This window comes from Geotrypetes seraphini, chromosome 2 (assembly GCF_902459505.1).
Source record: "Geotrypetes seraphini chromosome 2, aGeoSer1.1, whole genome shotgun sequence".
NCBI classification, from domain to species: domain Eukaryota; kingdom Metazoa; phylum Chordata; class Amphibia; order Gymnophiona; family Dermophiidae; genus Geotrypetes; species Geotrypetes seraphini.
The window spans coordinates 190,991,155-191,012,381 of NC_047085.1; the positions used below are offsets into that span (position 1 = coordinate 190,991,155).

At 43.7% G+C, this 21,227-nt stretch overlaps 1 long non-coding RNA gene across 1 annotated transcript; it reads left to right on the forward strand.

Annotated features, from left to right (window-relative positions):
- Window positions 1–5,988: 5,988 nt before the first annotated feature.
- LOC117353520 lies at window positions 5,989–20,395 on the forward strand. Its single transcript, XR_004537966.1, has 3 exons — window positions 5,989–6,147; window positions 17,018–17,068; window positions 19,348–20,395. It is a non-coding gene; the product is annotated as an uncharacterized LOC117353520 (long non-coding RNA).
- The last annotated feature ends 832 nt before the right edge of the window (window positions 20,396–21,227 follow it).

Sequence of the window (21,227 nt, forward strand, 5' to 3'; positions counted from 1 at the left end):
TAATGTCTATGACTGAGGGGAAGTGGTTTATGGCATAGAACTAAGCCATGTTGTTCTGGAGGTCTGGAAGGTAGTGGGGAATGTAATATGGTCTGAGATGTGGGTGAGGAAGGCATTGAGAAACTGAGCAAAACAGTTGGGAGATCGCTGGATGGGTGTGGCCTACATTGATTGCTAGTGCTGGCTGGAAAGTGCCAGTAGCCAGAAAGGCAAGGGAGGCAGTTACCTTCAGGTGAACTGGCACTGGATTATTCCTATGTGTCCTGGCCTGGAGGAGGGGTTGTAGCTGGTCACAGAGGTGCCTATCTAAAAAGTACCTAGTAAGGCATTCCTGGTCAATGAGGTTCAGGAAGTGGGTCCTAAAGATTCTCTGATAGGGATATATCTTCCAGAGCCTCCCATCCAAATCCAGCAAAGCATCAGCCACAATAGCATTCAGAGCATCCATGCTGGATGTGCAGGTGTCCTACCACCACAGGTGCAACCCACTGACTCCAATAACACTACAGTACCGTGCACACCTCCACCTACTACACCTAGTGAGACCCAGCACTAGCAAACTGTCCTTGCACACACAGCTGCAACACAGAGCACAGTGAGAAACTGGACTGGACAAACTGAGCAATCATGAAAGGCAGAGTACAAGCAGGTAGGAGGTAGAATGGGAAGTGTGGGGTTGCTTGAAAATATTCTGCACGTTGAACAGGTGGATTGGTCTGACCACAAGATGTTATCTTTTGTGTTTGAGCCAATATATAAAAGTCAGGAGAAGAAAGAGGTGAGTCAGATAAGACCGTACTTTGATATAAAAGATTTAGACAAGGAATGGTTGTCTTGTGTAAAGATTGATGCGAATGATTCAGTAGATGTGATGGTGGCTAAATGGCATAAAGGCTTGACAAATGCGTTGAATGTTGCGCCTGAGAAAACAGTTGAAGGGACAATATAAATCTTGCCCATGGAGATCCGAGGTGATAGTACAGGTTAGAAGTAAAGTTAAAAAGCCAGAGCATCTATGGCGCAGGATGAAAGATTTTGAGGATTTAGCATTCATTTTCAGTAAAGCTAAATTCTCAGAATGTAATGATCTGTTTGGTGAATAACTAAACATATTATTTTTGAACAATTCTGGTATGATTCCATACAAGAATTGATGGCAAATCATTACTGCTTTATATTGTACAGTGGTGCCTCGCATAAAGGACGCCTCGCACAGCGAACGCTGCACACAACGAACTTCATGTCATGATTCTTACAACGAACTTCGTTTCACACAACGAAGTCGCCCGAGCTTCCACGATCGCTGCCGATGTATTGCATCCTTCCGCGCAGGCACTGCAGGCAGTCGTTAGTCACTGCGCTTAACGCGTTTCACATAACGAACTTTTCGCATAACAAACTTGCTCCTGGACACGAATTAAGTTCGTTGTGTGAGGCACCACTGTATTATGAAAACAACTGGTAGCCAGTGCAATTGTTGGAGATAAGGCGAAATGCGATCATATTTTGACAATCCCATTATCAATCTTGTTGCTGCATTTTGTGCAACCTGCAATGCCCTGCATCTTGCTTTTGTTATTCCAAGGTACAGGGCATTGCAGTAATCAAGTCTCAACAAAACCACAGCCTGGACTACTGTATGAAAATCATATGGCGATAGCATGGGTTTTAATCAGTGTAACAAATGCATTTGTGCAAAACATGCTTGTACGCTCGAGGAGCGCAGAGAGAGGGGGGACATGATCGAGACGTTCAAGTATCTTACGGGCCGCATCGAGGCGGAGGAAGATATCTTCTTTTTCAAGGGTCCCACGACAACAAGAGGGCATCCGTTGAAAATCAGGGGCGGGAAACTACGAGGTGACACCAGGAAATTCTTTTTTTCACTGAAAGAGTGGTTGATCGCTGGAATAGTCTTCCACTACAGGTGATTGAGGCCAGCAGCGTGCCTGATTTTAAGGCCAAATGGGATCGGCACATGGGATCTATTCACAGGGCAAAGGTAGGGGAGGGACATTAAGGTGGGCAGACTAGATGGGCCTTGGGCCCTTATCTGCCGTCTATTTCTATGTTTCTATGGTCTTGGTTACTTGCAACTTCATTGTAAGACCAGAATCAAGTCTTACACCTAGAATGGTCATAGACTCATTTACTGGAAGAACATCATCAATTACTCTCATTTCTTTAGGCCACTGATGATTAGGCTTTCCTACGAACATTATTTCGGTTTTATCCACGTTTAGTTTCAAACTGAGTGACCCCCCCCCCTTCCCCCATACACACACACACACACACAAAAGCAGCAGTGGCAGGGCCGTTAGAAGCAGTTGCTGTGAACAGGCTGTTTGTGGCCTACTCCACCAGGGCATCTCTCTGCCGTGTCATCAGTGACGCTGCAGAGGGAAGGCCCCAGCGGCACAGGCTACAGGCAACCTATTTAGAGCACTCGCTGCTTCTAACAGCTCAATCACTGCTGCTGCTGCTGCTTTAGGAGGCAGCCAGCTCAGACAGGTGAGTTTTGTCAACTCGCTGCTCTGCCAGGTCTTGCCTGCTTCCGCAAAGGCAGGACCCGGCAGAAAGGAAGGCTCGACATCGGCACCGCCAGAAGGGGAAGTTCCCGGACCATGACTCCAAGGCTGGGAGCATCCCCTCATGATCTGCACCCGGGCGGACCGCCCCTCCCGCCTCCCCCCACTTGGTACGCCACTGGCATCAAAGAGTGAAAGAAGTACAAGGGTGGAGAGGTGCCAGCGCCCCCCATCAAGACAGTACTGGGGCGGTCTGCCCTCCTTACTACACCACTGATAACACCTTTCTATGGTTACAATCAAAGCAGTTTACATAATATGTACATCTTGATCTGGTGAGAAACTATCAAACTCTGACTGTTTTTCTGCTCAGAGGGTGATCTTAATTAAACTGTAAAATGTCAAACATTACTAAGATGGAGGGTACTCCTGTGGGAATAAGGATGAATCAAGTTTATTAGACAGTGAGCAGCAGGCTAATTGTCCTTTATTAAGAAAAAAAGGCAGGGTTTTTTTTATTTTTTTTAAAGAAACAGTACTATGACCTAGTTAGGTTACGCTGCTCGTTTCAGTCAATCATGTTGATTTTGCATTACAAAGTCATGTTAATGTGTAGCAGACTATAAGGTAAAAAACTCATAGAATTCTCTACTAAACCTCTGGAAGTGATTGTCTGATATGATCCAGGTCACCAGGAAGAACAACATATATACTTATTTAAGTATATATCAAAATTTTGACATCTTTTGGAAGAGTAATAGCGGAGCAGACTGAGAACCAGCAAAGTCAGGTTACAAAATCTACTGATGCATTGCGATATTGGGCAAGTCACTTTACCTTGCAGGTGCAAACTTAGATTATAAGACCTTTGGGGACAGGGATGTATCTCTGTACCAGAATGTGATTTGCCTCCAGTTTCCAATGAAAAGTCATGAACTAAATCCAAACATGACAAATTCATCTCTCACTGAAATGATTCGTCATGATCATAAGAATATAAGAAGAGCCTTACTAGGTTAGACCAATGGTCCATCAAGGCCAGTAGCCCGTTCTCATAGTGGCCAATCTAGGTCACTGGTACCTGGCCAAAACCCAAGGAGTAGCAACATTCCATGCTACCAATTCAGGGCAAGCAGTGGCTTCCCCCGTGTCTTTCTCAATAACAGACTATGGACTTTTCCTCCAGGAACTTGTCCAAACCTTTGTTAAAACCAGCTACGCTATACGCTCTTACCCACGATCATGTTCAGCAACCTCATAGGGTATTAACCTTTGCTGATGTCATGGCCAAGAGGACAACACTATGCTACTGGTCTCCAGTCCCTTCCAGAATTCAATAACAAGAAGATGATGGTAATAAAAGACTAGATGGCCCATTCGGTGTATCTAGTTATTCCTAAGATAAGATTCCAGCTGTCAGCTTTAAAACCTGTCCATGTGTAAGATCTCTGCTTCTTTAGGAGTATTTGCTTTTTGTCTTAATAGAGTCTGGGCACCCAATTTTGGGTGCGCTTGAGCCCAAAGTGGGTGGGTATGAGAACCCCACATCCCACCTAACATCTCTCTATCAAGCCCCCCCCCCCCCCCCCAGGTGATTGGGAATCTCTCAGCTCTCTTCCCTCCATAGCTTTTAAACGCTTCAATTCTTTGCTTACAGTGAGCAAGGGTTCATACTTGTTGCTCTGGCCAGCCCCGAGCTTTCCTTTTGTAATGATCCCACTATGCCAAAAACAGGAAAATACATCAGAGAGAAGGTAGCTGATGTAAGTCCCACTTGTTGCCAGTAAAGTATTGAAGGCTTTAAAATAGGGGTGTCCAACCTGCGGCCTGAGGGCTGCATGCGGCCCCATGAAGTATTTTGTGTGGCCCCGGTCAAGGGCGATGCAGTGTTTTCCTCTGCTGCCCCCAGGTGTTTACCATCTTGCCGGCTCCCTTCTGTGTCTTGCTGCAGCATTTGAAAGTTTGTGCGGCCCCAGAAACATTTTTTTCGGCCAACGGGCCCAATGAAGCCAAAAGGTTGGACACCCCTGCTTTAAAAGATAGAGAGGGGTGGAGTGAAAAGATGTCGGAATGCTGGCCAACAGTGGTATAGCTAGGATTGAATGGGCTATGGGCAGAAAAATTGAGATGCCCCCCCCCCCTCTAATAACGCCATCACTCCCAAGCTAGTGGGGACTGAGGAGGCAGGGAGGATGCATATTTCCCATCTTTGTTGTCTGAGTGTTGATTTGTTCCTAGTGTTTCACTTCTGCTTTTCTGTTTTTTCATAACTGTCTCCAGAGTCTCCTGTCCTTTTGATTTTTCTTCTCTATATGCATCATCTGTTTTCCTTTTGTGACTCTTCCCTGTCCAGTGTCTTCTTTCTGTGTCATTATTACTATGATCCCTCCAGAATCAGCATCTCTTTTGTGTCCCTGTCTCTCCATATGTGCCCTCTCTCTTTTCTTCCTCCAGCACCCCTCTGACCCTCCACCCACCTTCTGTAGTCTGGCATCTCTGTCCCTCTCTCTGTTGGACAAGCATCTCTTGCCCAGACCAGTCTTTCTCTCTCTTCCCTCTACTCCCCCAGTCCAGCATCTGTCAACTCTCCTTTGCTCCATGACTCCCTCTCTCTTTTCCCCCAGGTCTAGAATCTTGTTCAATCCTTTTCTTCAGGTATCTTTTGTTCTCTCTCTATTCCAATGGTCTCCAACACATGACCCACAGGTCACATATGGCCTCAGAACTCCTTTTTTGCATCCTTGGGATTCCAGCAGGATGTGAAAGCAGTGTAAGGGACATACTAGACACCGAACCCCCTTCTCCTGTGCATGCCTGCCTGCCTATTGCACATTCTTCATGGACTCCCTCCTCCTAGTAAGTTTCTTTAATGCACAGAGAGACTGAACAACACAGCTGGAGAGGTGAGGTGTGGGAGAGACAAAGATAGCAACCTTATTTGTGTCCTTTTGACATTTTTATAGCCTCTCTTTGTGGTAATAGTTGTTTAGTAAAAGTTGTGGTAATAGTTGTTTAGTAAAAGGTTTAGTTTAGTTTACTTCAGAATCACCGAGCTCTGGAACAACCTTTCCTCCCCTCTTCGGAACCTGAGCTCTCTCCAACTTTTCCGCAAACATCTGAAGACCTGGCTATTCTCAAAAATCTGATACTTATTCCATCTCTGACATTCTAAGCCCTCTAAAAACTCTTCATACTTGGACCTCTAACCCTTCATTGTAGTTCCTTTCTATCCCATCTCTACGAATATGGAGATGATGCGGTATATAAACCTAAGATTTATTTTAGTTTGTTGTATACATTTGGGTGGGACATATAGGCAGCAACCTTTTTTGTCTTTTTGTGCGATATGGAGTGAGGGGTATTCCCTCACTGATACTGCAATTACCCCACTGTACAGCAGGGGGTGCTAGCTAACAGAGTGGAAGGTCACCTTAGGGGAGGAGAGGCAACCCTGCTGAGTCATGGGAGTGGGACTCAGGCAAGGAGGAGTTCATTTGCTCAAGAGTGGAATAAGAAAGGTCCCTTAGGGAGAGACATCCCAAGACAGGAGCTCTGGAGAGAGAGAAGCCCTGGGAAGGAGTGGAGTGTATATGAGGTGATGGTTAGTGTCTGGGCTGAGGTAAGCCGCCAATATTGCTTGAACACTGTAAGAGCTGGTTCATTGACCATAGACTGAGGACTATTGATCTGACCATTAGATATGGTTAATTGCCTACAGAGTACAGGCTGCTGCACTGGATTGAATGTATCTTTGCTTTCCCTGAGCCTGTGAATAAAGCTTTTCATTATACCTTTCAAGAGTGTCCCTGCTTTATATATATGGGAGTGTGCACGAGGATTACTGGAAAACCCAACCAGAAATCTTACATATGGTGGCAGTGTTTGAATTTTTAGCTACTGATTCACTTACTCCAGAGACTGGGATCTCACTACAAGAGTGTAGAAACATTTTTCTTTCTTCCAAGGGAATATGGAAAGTAGCTTCACCCCAAGACAGGGACTTGAGGCAGTTTACTTAGTGCTGGATAAGAAGGTTTTCTTTTCTTTTTTGCTGGTTAAATGGGATAATACCAGAGCAGTGAGACTGTGTTGTGGTTTCAGGTAAGAAGCTACAAGCAGGCTCTGACAAACCTGAAGTTTGATTAAACTGCTACAGGCACCTGGTGAGCAAGGAGTGAGAGAACAGGGATAGCAAGCTGGAGAGTTCTCCCTAATTAAGCACACTGATTGCATCTGGGAGGAACTGGCAAAATAAAAGTTCCTGGTGACTGTAAAATTTTCTGCTAAAATTAAAGCAAACAAGAAAGTTGATAGACTCCAGAACAGATCAGAGCAGGAGCTAGGGGTCCTAATACAAGGCCAGCCCCTGAATGCACTGCAGAGAAGAGGGAATAAGAGACTCCAAGCTGTGTAAGAGAAAGAAGTTGCAACTGGAGCAGCTGGAAATCCTGGAGTGGCATTACTGTTTAAAAGTCAGTACTCCAGGATATACTGGAGGAAGACCTGTCTGCTTGTGAAGTGAAAGGTGGAAAACTGAGACTCCAATATAGGAATCTGTGAGCAGGAATGGGAGAACATCTATTCAAACTGGCAGCACTGCTTTGCAGATTGGGCTAAGAACAGCCAGATACCCCATAAAAGTAGAAAGACAGAATCCAAACAAGTAGCTGTGCAGCAAAAGCAAGTGATCTCTGGGCAAAAGGCTGAGATGCAACCCAAGCCCAGAAGCCCCAAGAAAGAAAAGGAGACATGTTATGGACAACAGGTAGAGGTTAAGTGCCTGTCTCAAGCATAGTCTAAGAGGTGGAAGGAGGTCAACCACTATACTTTAGAGGTGAGTGAAGACCAAGATTGGTTTCTTGCCATGATGTCTCAGTCAAGAAAAGAAACAGAACCCCCATGAAGATCACTGGGTTCAGGACTCACCTCAGGATCTTATTAGCAAGTTGGAGGAGCTGATCACTGTATTGAGCTGATAGAGGTCCAGGGGCTAGCTGCTAAGGTTGTGGCCCTATTAAGAGAGGAAAAGAAGACCCTCAAGAGGTAGCTGATAGGGGTTAAGGATCAGTTGCAAAGTTAAAATGGAAAACTGAGAGAGAATGAAGGCATGCTGCAGCAAGTAGAAGTACAGAAAGCAGAGCTCAGGAGAGCCCTTGAACAGAAAAAAGGAGGAAATGGAAAAAAGGCTGACTGAGGAGGTAGCCAAGAGAGTGAAGCAGATGACAGCCATGGAAAAACAGCTGGCACAACAGCAAAAAGTGGTCCAGGAATTGAAGGACCAAGTAAGCCTTATGATAGTCCAGGGTAAGGACTTTCAGGCCAAAGCAGAGGCAGCAGAAGTGGAGTAGCTGCAGCAGGAGTTGGCAATATACCAGGCTGCAGGAGCAGCTAACTGGGGTATAACAAAGTTGTGAGAAATTGAAAGGAAGAACCCGGATAAGGGAAGACCTGAACATTAGGCTTCAGAGTAAAGTGTAGGGTTTGAGCCACTATGAGGAGGGGACCTATGAGAGAAAGAAAGTAACCCATACTGGCAGACATAAATGGATTGTTGACAAGCAGCTGGCAGATCTGCAAGGGAAGATGGGAGCAGAGCATGTCAGTGCGCAGGAGCACCAAGGAAGGATAGCAGTAATGGAGAATACAGTGCATACACTACAAGGCCAACTGGCCCAAAGCTTAGCACAGCTGACCCAGATGAAAGTCCCGGGGGGGGGGGGAAACCTCGAAGGAATTGAAGTGAATGAATATAGCTTAAGGATATCAGATGGAGAAGGAGGCAGAGCGCATATGCCTTGGCCCAGACCAGGGAGAGGTCCCTGCAAATGGAAGACTTAGAGACAGTTGGAAGAAGAATCTGACGAGGGCCATGAAATATGCATTACAGATAGCCAGCCGAGAACTGAAGAGAGTTTGAGTGCAGCAGGACCCAGAGGCTGGAGTGGACGCCAGGAGGCCCTAGTTCAAGCGGTAATAGAAGTAGTTTGTGGCGAATCAGAGCCGTGTCAAGTGGGTGATTGAAACCTCAGGGACCACAGCAGACAGAAAGTGGCCTGACCAGTATTGAGAAGGAGGGCCAGTCCAGTGTCCCTGAGTTCTGGAGAACAGTGACCAAGAATATAGCTCTGTTACGTGAGTTGCTGCAGGCCTATAAGGGAACCACCATGAAGCCGCTAAAGGATATTACAGTGAAGTTCTCAGAGTAAGAAACTCATGAGTTTTTGGTTGGTGTTTCACCTAGAACTATGACAGGAACGTGGTGAATTGGAACCCTGTGAGCAGACGATGATGCTGGGACTGGAAGTATCAGGTCAAGCAGAGTGCAACCTGACAGATATTGAAGACAGGAGTGCTGAAAGGAACAGCAGTATGCTGTATGAGCACTCTCATCACCAGTTCCACATAGAAGAAGGAAAGCAGCCAGAGGATCCACTGATACTGGCCTCTCTAGTTATGGAAGGAGACAAGGACTTACAGGATCATAGATCAGTGATAGCCCACAGGTTCATGAAAAGGAAGAAGTGGGCTTGGAAGGAACTACAGGATCGCAGAAGAAGATGCCTCAAGAATGAACAGGATGCTATGCGGAGAAGCAAGCAGAAAATCCAGGAATGCCAAGTGGTAGAGGGCGGTTCCTGAGTGGATGATGGACGATCAAGTTCAAAGGCTACAAGGCCATCGGTGTGATGGGGCCCAATGGCTGCTGTGCTTATTTTGCCTTGTTCACGTGCACATGCTTGAGGCATGGAGTGTGCAGGGTGGTGATTTGGGGGTAGCCCTGGGGCAATCTCGGGGATTTCCTGTGAGTGTGGGGTTCCTGAGTGCCCTCAGCCTTGGTAGTAGCAGGCATTCAACCTAGTAGGGTTGAGCTGAGGGGGAGGATTTGTGAGGGGTACTCCATCACTGATATTGCAATTACCCCACTGTACAGCAGGGGTGCTTGCTAACAGAGTGGAAGAGTAAGTCACCTTAGGGAAGGTAAGGCAACCCTGCTGAATCATGGGGGCAGGATTCAGGCAAGGAGGAGTTTATATCCCCTAGAGTGGAATGAGTAGAGAGAGGTCCCTTAGGAAGAGACATCACATGACAAGAGCTTTGGAGAAAGAGGAGCCCTGGGAAGGAGTGGTGTGTATGAGGTGATGGTTAGAGTATGTTTGGACAGAGGTAAGCCAACTATATTGTTTGAACATTGTGACAGCTGGTTCATTGACCACAGATTGAAGATTGCTGAACTGACTATGAGATTATGGCTAATTGCCTACAGAGTATTGCACTGGATTGAGTGTATCTTTGCCTTCCCTGAGCCTGTGAAGCTTTTTATTATACCTTTCAAGAGTATCCCTGCTGTATACAAGAGAGTGATGAAAAGTTCTCAGCCCACCCAAATTCCTAAATTCTGAGTGTTATTTTGTCACTGTAGCTGATAAGAGTGTTATTTTATTTTGCAAAGTATCAGTTTGCAGAATCGTAATACGGTACTATGTTTTGACATTGTTTCAGCTTATTGATTGAAACATGTCAATGAAAAGTGCGGAATTTTCAAGTGTGGAACTCTAAGCCATTATGAAGTTCCTATTCCTGCAGAAGAAAACTCCAAAGGAAATCCATGAATGTATAATGCAAATACTGAGTGACAAATGCCCAGCATACTCCTCAGTGAAGAAGTGGTGTGTAAATTTTCAGCATGAAGATTATGAGACCGAAAATGGAGCACGATTTGGGAAGTCTCAAATGGTGTCAACTCCTGAAATTGTTGACCATGTCGATGACCTGATTTTAGCATATCGGCAAATATCAGCTAAAACAATTGCTGAGACACTACAGATATCCAGGGAATGTGTTGGGTGTATGATCCACAAGCAGCTGGGTATGCAGAAGCTATCAGCCAAGTGGGTGCTCAAATGATTGAACGCTGACAAGAAATGACATCGAGTGGACACTTCCAAGTTGATTTTGCAGCATTTTAAGCAAGCTGGTGCCAATTTTTTGGAATGACTAGTTACTGTTGATGAAACATGGTTACACCACTATAATCCTGAGATAAAGCAACAGTCCGTGCAATGGCAGCAGTGGCATAGCGAGGGAGGTTGTCGCCTGGGGTGATGGCACCTGGCATTGCTGCACCACCCTCCACACACACACTTTCTCTCATCCCCCTCATTCTTCTCCGCTGTTTGGGCATCGGAAAGTGAAGTCAGAAGGGATCCAAAGCTGGCATGAGCAGCAAGTTGAAGATGCTACTTGAGCCAGTGAACATTTAAAGAAGTATGTGGGAGAGTGAAGACAGCGCTTGGGAAGGTCCATCCCCACCCTACGCTACTGAATGACAGTACTCAGGTTCTCCAAGGCCAAGGAAATTCAAGACCCAAAAGTCAGCAGGAAAGATCATGGTCACAGTGTTTTGGGTTCGGAAAGGTGTTGTACTGACTGACTATGTTCCAAGGGTCCAAACAGTTAATGCAAAATTCTACTATGGTGTAACTTGCTGTGCCAATTAAAGGAGGTATTGAAAGGCAAAAGGAAAGGGAACCTGTGGATAGGTATTCTCTTTTTGCAAGACAATGACCTGCTCACAAAGCTGACAAAACGATGGATGTTTTGATGCAGTTGGGGTTTCAGTGCATAGACCATTCACCCTACTCACCAGATCTTGCTCCATCGGACTATTTTCTGTTTCCAAGCCTTAAAAATAGTTTGAAAGGGCAAAATTTTTTTGAGTGATTCAGAGTTGATTGCAACAGCAGAGCAGAATTAAAGTATTTTTTGGAAGGATTACAGAAACTTTAGACATAATGTGCTAAGTGTGTTGAGCTTAGGGGTGAATATGTGGAATAGCTTGTAAGTTTCATGGCTCCACATCATTCCTGTCTTGAATGGACTGAGAACTTTTCAGCACCCCCTGGTATACAGTAGGGTGGTCCTCTGTAGTATTTTTTTCAGTCGTCGCTCTGCAACTGTGGAATTCCCACCCAATACACATAAGGGAAGAACGTCTTATTGATAGGTTTAAAAGCAAGTTAAAATGCTTTTTTTTAAAGATGCTTTTGACTGCTAATTTTTTAGAATCATATTTCACTTTTAATTTCAGCTAGATCTTTTATCGATGTTGCTTCCTTCCCTATTGTTTTATTCATATTCGTCTCATTTACTATCATATATTGTATTTCTTCCCCCACTTCCCTTTCGGGTCTGTTTTTGTCTAGTAATTGGTCCATGTTATTGACACTCCCCATATTGTGTGATGTATTATGTTTTGTAGACTTGTTCATCGCGTTGTATTAAGATTAAGCAATCCCTCAAATTTTAATAAAACTTGAAAAAAAATCAGCCTCGTCAAATCTTGTCTCCACAAGGCTTGCTTATGTCCATTTGGTATGTCTTACTCATGTGTCAAACTTCAGCTTGATTAGACCGTATTTAGAGGTCACTTCAGCATACACTATTTGCTTGTGTGTTGTGTATGTAGGTGATTGTGCATAATTACTTTGAAAGGCATCATCTAGTTTGCGATCTGCACTCAAAAACTGGCTCCTTGGGAAATCAGTCTGTCAGCTGTCAACTGCTAGATGGCCCCGTCGACTGGATGTTCTTCAACTGGTCAATTTTCATTACTATGATGAAGGAAAACCTTTACTGGAAAGCTTTGAGTTGGCATGTGGGTCAGTGATGGTGGTATGGCATCAAGCCAATGGGATTTAAGGCTCCATTGAACTGCTGTCTATTCTCAACACATATCCGAATAAAACTGTTGCAAATAAGGCGCTTGCAGCCATTTCTAGATATCTATGGGTTCTGGTCATGCACCTAGAAGCACTTGCCTTTTTTGATGACAGAATTGCACCAGAAAAAGCTATGAATGGTGTAAAATGTGCAGCATCCACCAATGCCAGACATTGCTGAGTGGGCCTGAGCCCAAAATGGATGGATTTGTGCTCACCCGGGCCCATCCATGGCTAAGGTAGCCTGTCATTTTCTGAAAGCAAGGATTTGTGTTAGAACTTTCAGACAAGTGCTATTACAGTAAGGAGCTGATTTTAAAAAGGAGGTTGGAAATAATAACAGATTATTTTGGTAGCAGATGTGAAAAAAAAAAATCTGATCCATTTCTGTTGACTGGAGGGAAAGAGGCAAACAGTCAATGCCGCTTATGAATGGCTGGATCAGGATGTAGTACTTCTGAAAGCCAAATCTTACTCAGATATTGTACCACTGTACTTGGTCCAGTGAACATAAGAAAGGAGCTTTGTTTTAAATGAAAGTAATTGAATGGCTGTGAATTAAGTACAAGGAAGTTAATGACTCAGTGAGAATGAAATTGGCACAGAAGATGTGTAGGGAAAATTAAATATTCAGCCAAGGAAATGGTGAAGTTTATTTTTATTTTCACATGTATGTATTTGCAGAGCAGGTATCTTATAAGTAAAGGAAACACAGGCCTAGATGCACTAAACAGGGTCTGTAAGACCACGTGGATCTGCTGCGGTCCAATTTTTGGCCAATTCCAAAAGAGAGGCTGATGCTCAACAAGTTTGTATGCAAATGATTTGAGCAGAGGTTTATCGTAATCTCAATCTGATCCTGCCGATGAATTGGTGGAGACCCGCAATTATCATTGGGGGGAGTGGCAGCTCGTCATCAGGGAGCGGCTTGGCTTGCTTTTTTTCATGGAATAGATATTGTGCATGTGTATGACAGCACTCCCCGACATCCCCCTTCCCCCAATGAACTGGCACTGGGGACCAACCGACCACCCCAAAAAAAGGCAGGAGAAGCCTCAGGCGTCTGAGCTAATCAGGGTCTTAGGCCCCTTCCTGTGCATCACATGAATGCACCAAGAAGGGAAAGGCCCCCCATTTTGGATCGGCGAGCCTCAAATCTGGAGGGACAGAGCCTCCCTCCTGATCTCTTCAGATAAAGATACTGGTGGGGGCAGTTCGGGGGGGAGGTTCATTGAAGCATCCAATGGCAGGAAGGAGCGGGCCTCCCTCCTGCCTTTTTGGGAGTGTGTAGGGGGATGGGATAGTTCGGGAGGTGGTGCCTGGCGTGGGGGGCAAACCTCCATTGACAGGATGGAGTGGGCATCCTGCCAATGTTTTACTCATGCAGGGGGAGGTCGGCATAGCCAGAGGGAATGGGCATCCCTCCCACTGATTTTCACTGGCATGGGGGGGTGCCGGTTTATAAGGGGGATGTCAGGGAGGGCCATCATCGATGGAGGGGGGCTTTGTCTAGGTTTTGAAAAGCTTGGAACAAATCACTGTTGGACAGGAGCGCATCCGCTAATTCACCACGGGAAGGGAGTGCGTCCAAAGTGGCAGCACTCCCTCGAGAGGCTGTGTCATTCTGGAGCCAGCCGATGGGTGCCTCGATAGATTTTTTTTTAAGTCCTGAGGCAGACGCTGAGGCAGAGAAATTTCTGGGAGGAAAGAACCAAGCTCAACAGAAAGAAAGCATGAAAGGTGAGACTATACAAACATTGCATGAAAGTTCTTTTCACTATGATAAACCCACTGAAGTCACCCTTTGATTCTATCTCAGATTTAGTTTCCAGGCTAGGGAATTTTTTAACTAAACAAATTAAAGTGGGGGGAAAAAACTCACAATTTCAGAAAAATGAAATAAAAGAGAGTAAACAAGAAATATCCTTGATGAAAATTGAAGTAGAAAATATTGAGAAAGAGGTAACAACTATAAAACAAGTTCAATCAACTATAATAAAAAAATAATCAGAGCCTTAGGAGGAAATTGGAGACAATTGAGAACAATTATCAAGCTAACAACCTACGTTTCTTGAACTTTCCCAAAGTTTCTTCTATAACACCCCGGGTGATGATGTAGAAATATTTTATAGATATTTTGAATGTACCAGAAGATTCCATACCTCCCTTTACACAGATTTATTATCTACCTGGAAAAGTTCAAGAACAGCAAGTGACAGATCAGGCTCGGTTTCAACGGGAACCGCAGCTGGATTTGACTGTGTTTTTGGAAATGTCTGATAAAGAATTGGCTAATCCAGCTACTCTTTTATTATCTGTGGCATTATTGCCAAACAAGGACTGGATAATGAAAATGTTCTTTAAGAACAAATATAAGGAGTTTCTTGGCCTGAAAATACAGGTTTTCCCAGATGTTAGTAGAGAAACTCAAAATTGTAGATGACAATTTCTTATGCAGAAACCAGGAGTTACTCAGTTAGGTGGTGTATTTTTTCTTCGATTCCCATGTAAATGAATTGTAAGACATGATGATAAGAAATATGTGTTCTTCAAACCATCTCAACTTACTAGTTTTCTGGCATTGAAACAATTGGAAAGGGAAAGAACATCTAGTTAGATAATTTTGATAGGCTCCTTAATCAGACACCTATGTTTCCCTTTATAGATATTTTATGATTTTCCTTTATGATCACTCAGGATATATTTGGATCTAAAACATGAGGACTTGAGATAGTTTGATATATTATTTTTGACTTATAAAAAAGTTTGTCTTAAACTCTCATTGGATAGATATAAATGACGGCTTTTCCTTATTATGACCGGGATAGCCATGCAAATGATTACTCGTAACTGGAAAAATTGGGATTGCCTTAGTTTTACTTTTTGGTGGGCAAATTTATGCTTAAGTTATAAGTATGAGAAAATGAATGCTGACATGCTAGGGCATACTAAGATATTCAAATTAGTTTGGGGTCCATTGACGTCTTTTGTAGAGTTGTTATAGTTGTCATTTAACTTTATTTTCCGGGTTTTTTAGCTCCCACACATCCAGGGGAGGGTGGGTGAGTGGGAGGGGAGGGGGGTATATCTTTTGTTTGGTATTATTCTCTGATGGAAAATGTTGGATGGGAGAGGGAGTTTTATTTTTGTATTGATACTGATTGATTGTAAGTGCGTATTTGATTATTATTATTTGTATGTATATTGTTTTGCACTTTTTGTTGGCTTTGAAAACTAAATAAAGATTTTAAAAAAGTTTGCTTTCCTTTCAATTGTTAACACATTCAATCTTTCTGTACAAAATGTAAAAATGTAAAAATGATAAATCTATATATATAAAATCGGAGGTATATATGTGTGTATGTATGTATGTGTCGCAATCACGCAAAAACGGCTTGACCGATTTGAACGAAACTTGGTATGCAGATCCCTCACTACCTGGGATGATATGTTCTGGGAGTCTCGCGGCCCACCTGCACACGTGGGCGGAGCTACAAACATAAAATCAGATTTCACCCATTCATGTCAATGGAAAAAATGTAAAAAGCTGCCATTCTCACAGTAATTCAAAAACGGCTTGACCGATTTGAACGAAACTTGGTATGCAGATCCTTCATTACCTGGGGTGATATGTTCTGGGGGTCTCGCGGCCCACCTGCACACGTGGGCGGAGCTACAAACAGAAAATCAGATTTCACCCATTCATGTCAATGGAAAAAATGTAAAAAGCTGACATTCTCACAGTAATTCAAAAACGGCTTGACCGATTTGAACGAAACTTGGTATGCAGATCCCTCACTACCTGGGGTGATATGTTCTGGGGGTCTCGCGGCCCACAACTCTATGTTGCTTGCTCAAGGGTGGGTTCACCCAAGAATTTATATGTTCTTGCTCCTGGAGGTGAAACTAAAAATGTTGTTTATAATCAAGTTTTGCGTTAGTTGTATTGTATTCATTTTGTCAAATATTTCACATTATAAGTTGAATATATGTGTGTGTGTGTATGTATGTATGTTCCAGCATAACTCTTCAATGCTTGGACAGATTTCAACCAAACTTGACATACACATTACTTACTATCTGAGGACAAACACTGTGGGGGTGGGAAGGGGGGGATATGTAAAAATGATTGAAAATGACAGATTTTAGTATCTACCCCATAGTGTTTTCGGGCTCACAGATGAATACACAGCATAACTCTGAAACGCATGGAGAGATTTCAACCAAACTTGGTACACATATGACTTATTATCTGGGGAAAAATATTGTGCAGGTGGGGGACGGGGTAAAATACTGTGGGGGTGGGAAGGGGGTGATATGTTAAAATTATCAAAAGCGACAGATATTAATGTCCAACCCATAGTTTTCGGGCTCGCAGAGATGAATACCAACACTCCCGATGCCGTTTAAGTCTAAGTTCAGCCCCATAGAGAGGGACATTCCTTTGGGACATGTGGAGGGTAGGGGGTTGGGACATGGGGGTGGGGCATATGGGACATGTGGGGGGGGTAACGTGTGGGGTGGGACATGTGGGACATAGTGGGGTGGGACATGTAGGGGGTTGGACATTTTGGGATAAATAAATATCCGGGCAACGCCGGGTAATCAGCTAATTTAATTTAAAAAAATCTCTCCAGATACATTTAAATGCAACACTCTAAATAGAGTGCGACAATTCAAATCCTTAAAATGTTTATCAATATATCCTGATGCTAGATCAATATTCAGGAATATTTTAACTTATTAACTCCTTCTCTTATGTTTTCACAGGTAGCTTAACTTCTTCCTGAAATCCCAGTTTGAAAAGGACTCCATTTAAAGGTAAAACTCTCCCCTTTTCTTATAACCAAAAATACCAGTTTGTAAATTTATTAACCTTCTTCAGAACAGCCTGTACTTTATTCCTTTTCAGAATAAAGCCAATTCATTAGGCCAAAATTTTCTCTTAACAATTTTTCACAGGAAAACAAATTCCTTTACCAAACTTCTCTTCACAATTTACAATGACTCAACGTTGAAAATGGATTAACTTAGATCGGTTCCCTTTAGTCCGTAAGGCCAAACAATGGCAGCAATAAACACCAACTATTTCAACCAATACAGACAGTTTCAACTCAACAGTTTCAAATGACAAACTGTCCAATAATCCTCAAATATGTACTCACTATACCCAGTCAGATCCTCAGCAGCAACCCAGTTCTAAGGAGAAATCTCAACTGTATCCAAATGTTTTTAGAACCCACACTCGTACATCATGTGCTCTGCATGCACACCGCACTTTCACACACACTCAAACACATTCATACATGTATTTGATAGCTTACCCCACACTTCAGCTAACTGTCCCATCTGCACTTATTTGCCCTTGGACATTTTATTGTTTAAAATAATTTTTGCAATACTCAGGCACAGCTCCATTAATGTTGTATCTATTCTCTTGCTCTAGCCCCTCGTGTCTCAAACAGTAGCAGGCATGAGCAGAGCTAAGTTCGTTGGGCTGCTTCCCCCTCCTGGTTGCTAAGATCAGGCAGCTGTGCCTCTCTTTGCCTACTCTTCTTTCTCATGCACATGCACACCAGCTGTGCACGTGCAATAATTCTGTAGGCTCCCATTGCCTCCAAAATAACTTTCTGGACCCTGGATTCCCACAGCCAGGGTCCCGATGCAGCTACACTTTGGGGCAACCCCCCCCCCCAAACACCCAGGGCACCTGATACTCCAACTGGGGCTTTCCCCATGAAGCAGCACATTGTCACGTTCCCGCACCTGTTCCAGGCCTTCCCAACTGGCCCAGGCCCTTTCCGGCCTATCTTAATCTTCAGGATCTGGCCGCCATCAGACCAGGTCCCCAGCAGCTTCCCAGTGCTGATCCAGACCCAATTCTGCTCTTCTCAGCTCTCCCTCAGCAGCCGAGCTCACTCTGGCCTAGTTATTGGTACATAGGCACAGTTATTGACGTGCGTTACCAGCACGCCAAACGAGTGCCTCCTCTTCTGTGCATTCGCTCTCAAGCTCTCTTCCGTTTACTTCCCAGTGCCATGGCCCAAAAATGGGGGTCTTCGTTTATATTTGGGTCCTCAAGTCTGTGAGCCTGCCTTAAGCCCTGGTGGTCCAGCGGTGAGCCGGGACAGGAGCGATTCTTCCTGTGTCCTGTCCTGATCCTCTATACAACATTCCTTTTGTACCGTGGTGATCTAACAGTGAAGCGGGACAAGAGCAATTTTTCTTCGCTCCTGCCCATTGGAGCCACGATTAGAAATGGCTGCACAAGTTCCTGGAGCAGTCTCACAAGTTCTCACAGTCTCACGAGACTGCCCCTGGAACTTGTGCAGCCATTTCTGATTACAGCTCCGTACGGGGCAGGAACGAAAAAAAATCACTGCTAGACCATCAGGGTTCAAAAGGTATGTTGTAGAGGGGTCCAGGAGGTGGGGTGGTTAACAGTTGGCCATGACAGGATGTGGGAAGGATCACTCCTGTTCCAGCTCACTGCTGGACCACCAGGGCTTAAGGGAGGCCTGGTTTATATTTGATCCCTTGGCAATCCTGGCTGGCTCTATATTAAACCTTTTCAGGATTTGATGGTAGAATTTCAGTTACTTGTCCATACAGCTCCCAGCATATATTCAGAGGCAGGCTGCTTAAGATAAATGCCTCTTGGCTGTCTCTTAAAGGACCATCTTTAAAAGCTATAACTGAAGTATCTGCTCCTAAACAGAAAGCACCACTTGGGCCCTCCCAGTCAAACACCCACCTTGTGCCAGCCCAACCAGAATCTTCCAACCATAATAGCTCCCCTAGTGGTCACCCCCTCCACCTGCAGTTAACCCCTCCCCCAGGCCTAACTTCTTCAAAAATGGTACTAAATGATCCCTAGCAGTAGTCTTGCAGTATTATTGCTAGGGATTATGTTTCCATATAAAGAGTCAAAGTGGAGACAGGATGCTGAGCCTTTGCTGAGAACACTGCCCTTTACCTCATAATTTGTTTCTTTGGATGGCTCTCAAGTGCAAAGGAAGAGCTGGAGCTCATCTCCTGCAAGTTCTCAGCCACTGGGTTTTACTCACTTGCGTTATCTTATCTGTTGCATTTCCCTTTAGGAAAGGGGATGAAAAGCTTCCTGGAGTTAGCAAGGATCAGTCCTCTGCTGCGGTGTCTAGCAAAGAAGAGACAGAGCTACCTGGAGCTGCCTTGTCCATGGGTTTGACTGGAACTTCAGTTGCAAATGGTTATCTATCAGGACCCAGCTCTGAACTCTTTCTGCAATCTATTTGTGTAATGCTAGCTAAACTGGATTCTGCCATCACCAAATGTTTGTCTGATATTAGTTCCTTAGTACAAATTGTTGGATTGTCATCTCAAAAGCAAGATAATCTTGGCATAGAATGCGAAGAGAAAATTGTGGGTTTGGAGCAAAATGTCTGTGAGTTGAAATCGGTGATAAATTCAAGAAAAAATGGCTATTCAAAGATCATGCAAAGTGCAAGTGTTGAATTTCCTCAAGGTGTGGGGTTAGTCACATACTGATACTTGGAAGAAATATTTGGTTGATGTTTTAGGAATGTCTTCATCAACGTTTCCCACCCCCTCCCCCCTCCCCAGAGAGAGGGAAGGATGGAAAGTTTGGAATTTAAGCAATATTGAATACATCAATGAAAGATATCAAAAAATGTGCAACTTTTCTGGTTAGTGTGGTCTTTGAACAAGTCTTGTTCAAAGACCACACTAACCAGCAAAGTTGCTGGGTCTTCCCTTGGCTTATGTTTCCATAGTTCAGAAAATCTGCTGTTTTCCTTATGGGCCCAAAATACAGATATATTTGGATGTTTCACAGGCAACATAGGAGAAGCATACATTATTTCATTCCATATGCCAAGAAACTTTGGCACTTGAGGTAACCTTTTTCTACGATATCCTTGTAAATGTCTTGTTAATTACTTGGGTGTTGAATATACAAGTATATCTTTTTTTCCAGAGAAATTACATTCCTTCGTAGATTTGAAGAATGTGTCTGGTTTGCCTGCTTCCCAAAGTAGTTCAGCTATGAGTAATAGATAATGTAAATGGGTAATTATCTTGCTATTAGCCTTTGCTTTCTTTTATTCTATTTTTTATCGGTAGAACTTTACTATTACATATTCCTTTCTCGATCTTTGTGGTCTGTTGTGGGATGATATGGAATATTTTCTTCTGGTTTCTTTTAGGGCTCCTTTTACAAAGGCACGCTAGGGCCTTAACTCACAGATGTGTAATGACATAACATTGGCCATTCCTAGAGCTCTTTTCCCACTTTTATACTAGCCCAATTGCGCAATGTTCTTTTTATCTATAGTTTTCTTAGCCCAGGTATAGCTTAGTTAGGGGTTATATTTTTAAGAAAAGGTTTTATACTGTGTTTATTCTAGGGTGCTCACTAGATTCAGTACACATTTCTGACATAATTTTTTTTTAATACATTCAGTACAGAATTATGGTCTCTCTGAAGTGCCTTAATAGTTGTATGCAGCACACAAAAACATATCTTTTTGGAATGGCCGATTAAGAACCTTAAGTACAAAATGCTTCCTGTTCGTTGGATCCCCGGATTCATGACAGCCACCTTCCTAAGAATGCTTTACTGAACAATACCTGGTGTAGTCATTCACCTCTGTCCTCCATCACCATTACGGTAATGGGACAACCTACTCCACACCTCTGGTAACTAATGATTCTATGGACATTCCAGACTTTATTTCACATGCTGTGCATCCACTACCTCTTGGTATGGGGAACGAGACATTTCACAAGCCGCTGAATTTTACAGAACTCCATGCCTACATTGAACAACTTAAGAAAACCTCATACCGTCACTCTTAAAAATGGACACAAACTGTTGAAAAATTGCTACAAGACGCTCATGTCTCAGTTTGGAAACTTTTTCTTTGGGTATTCGCACATTGCAGATCACGTATTTAATGTTTTAATTCACCATATCGTTATC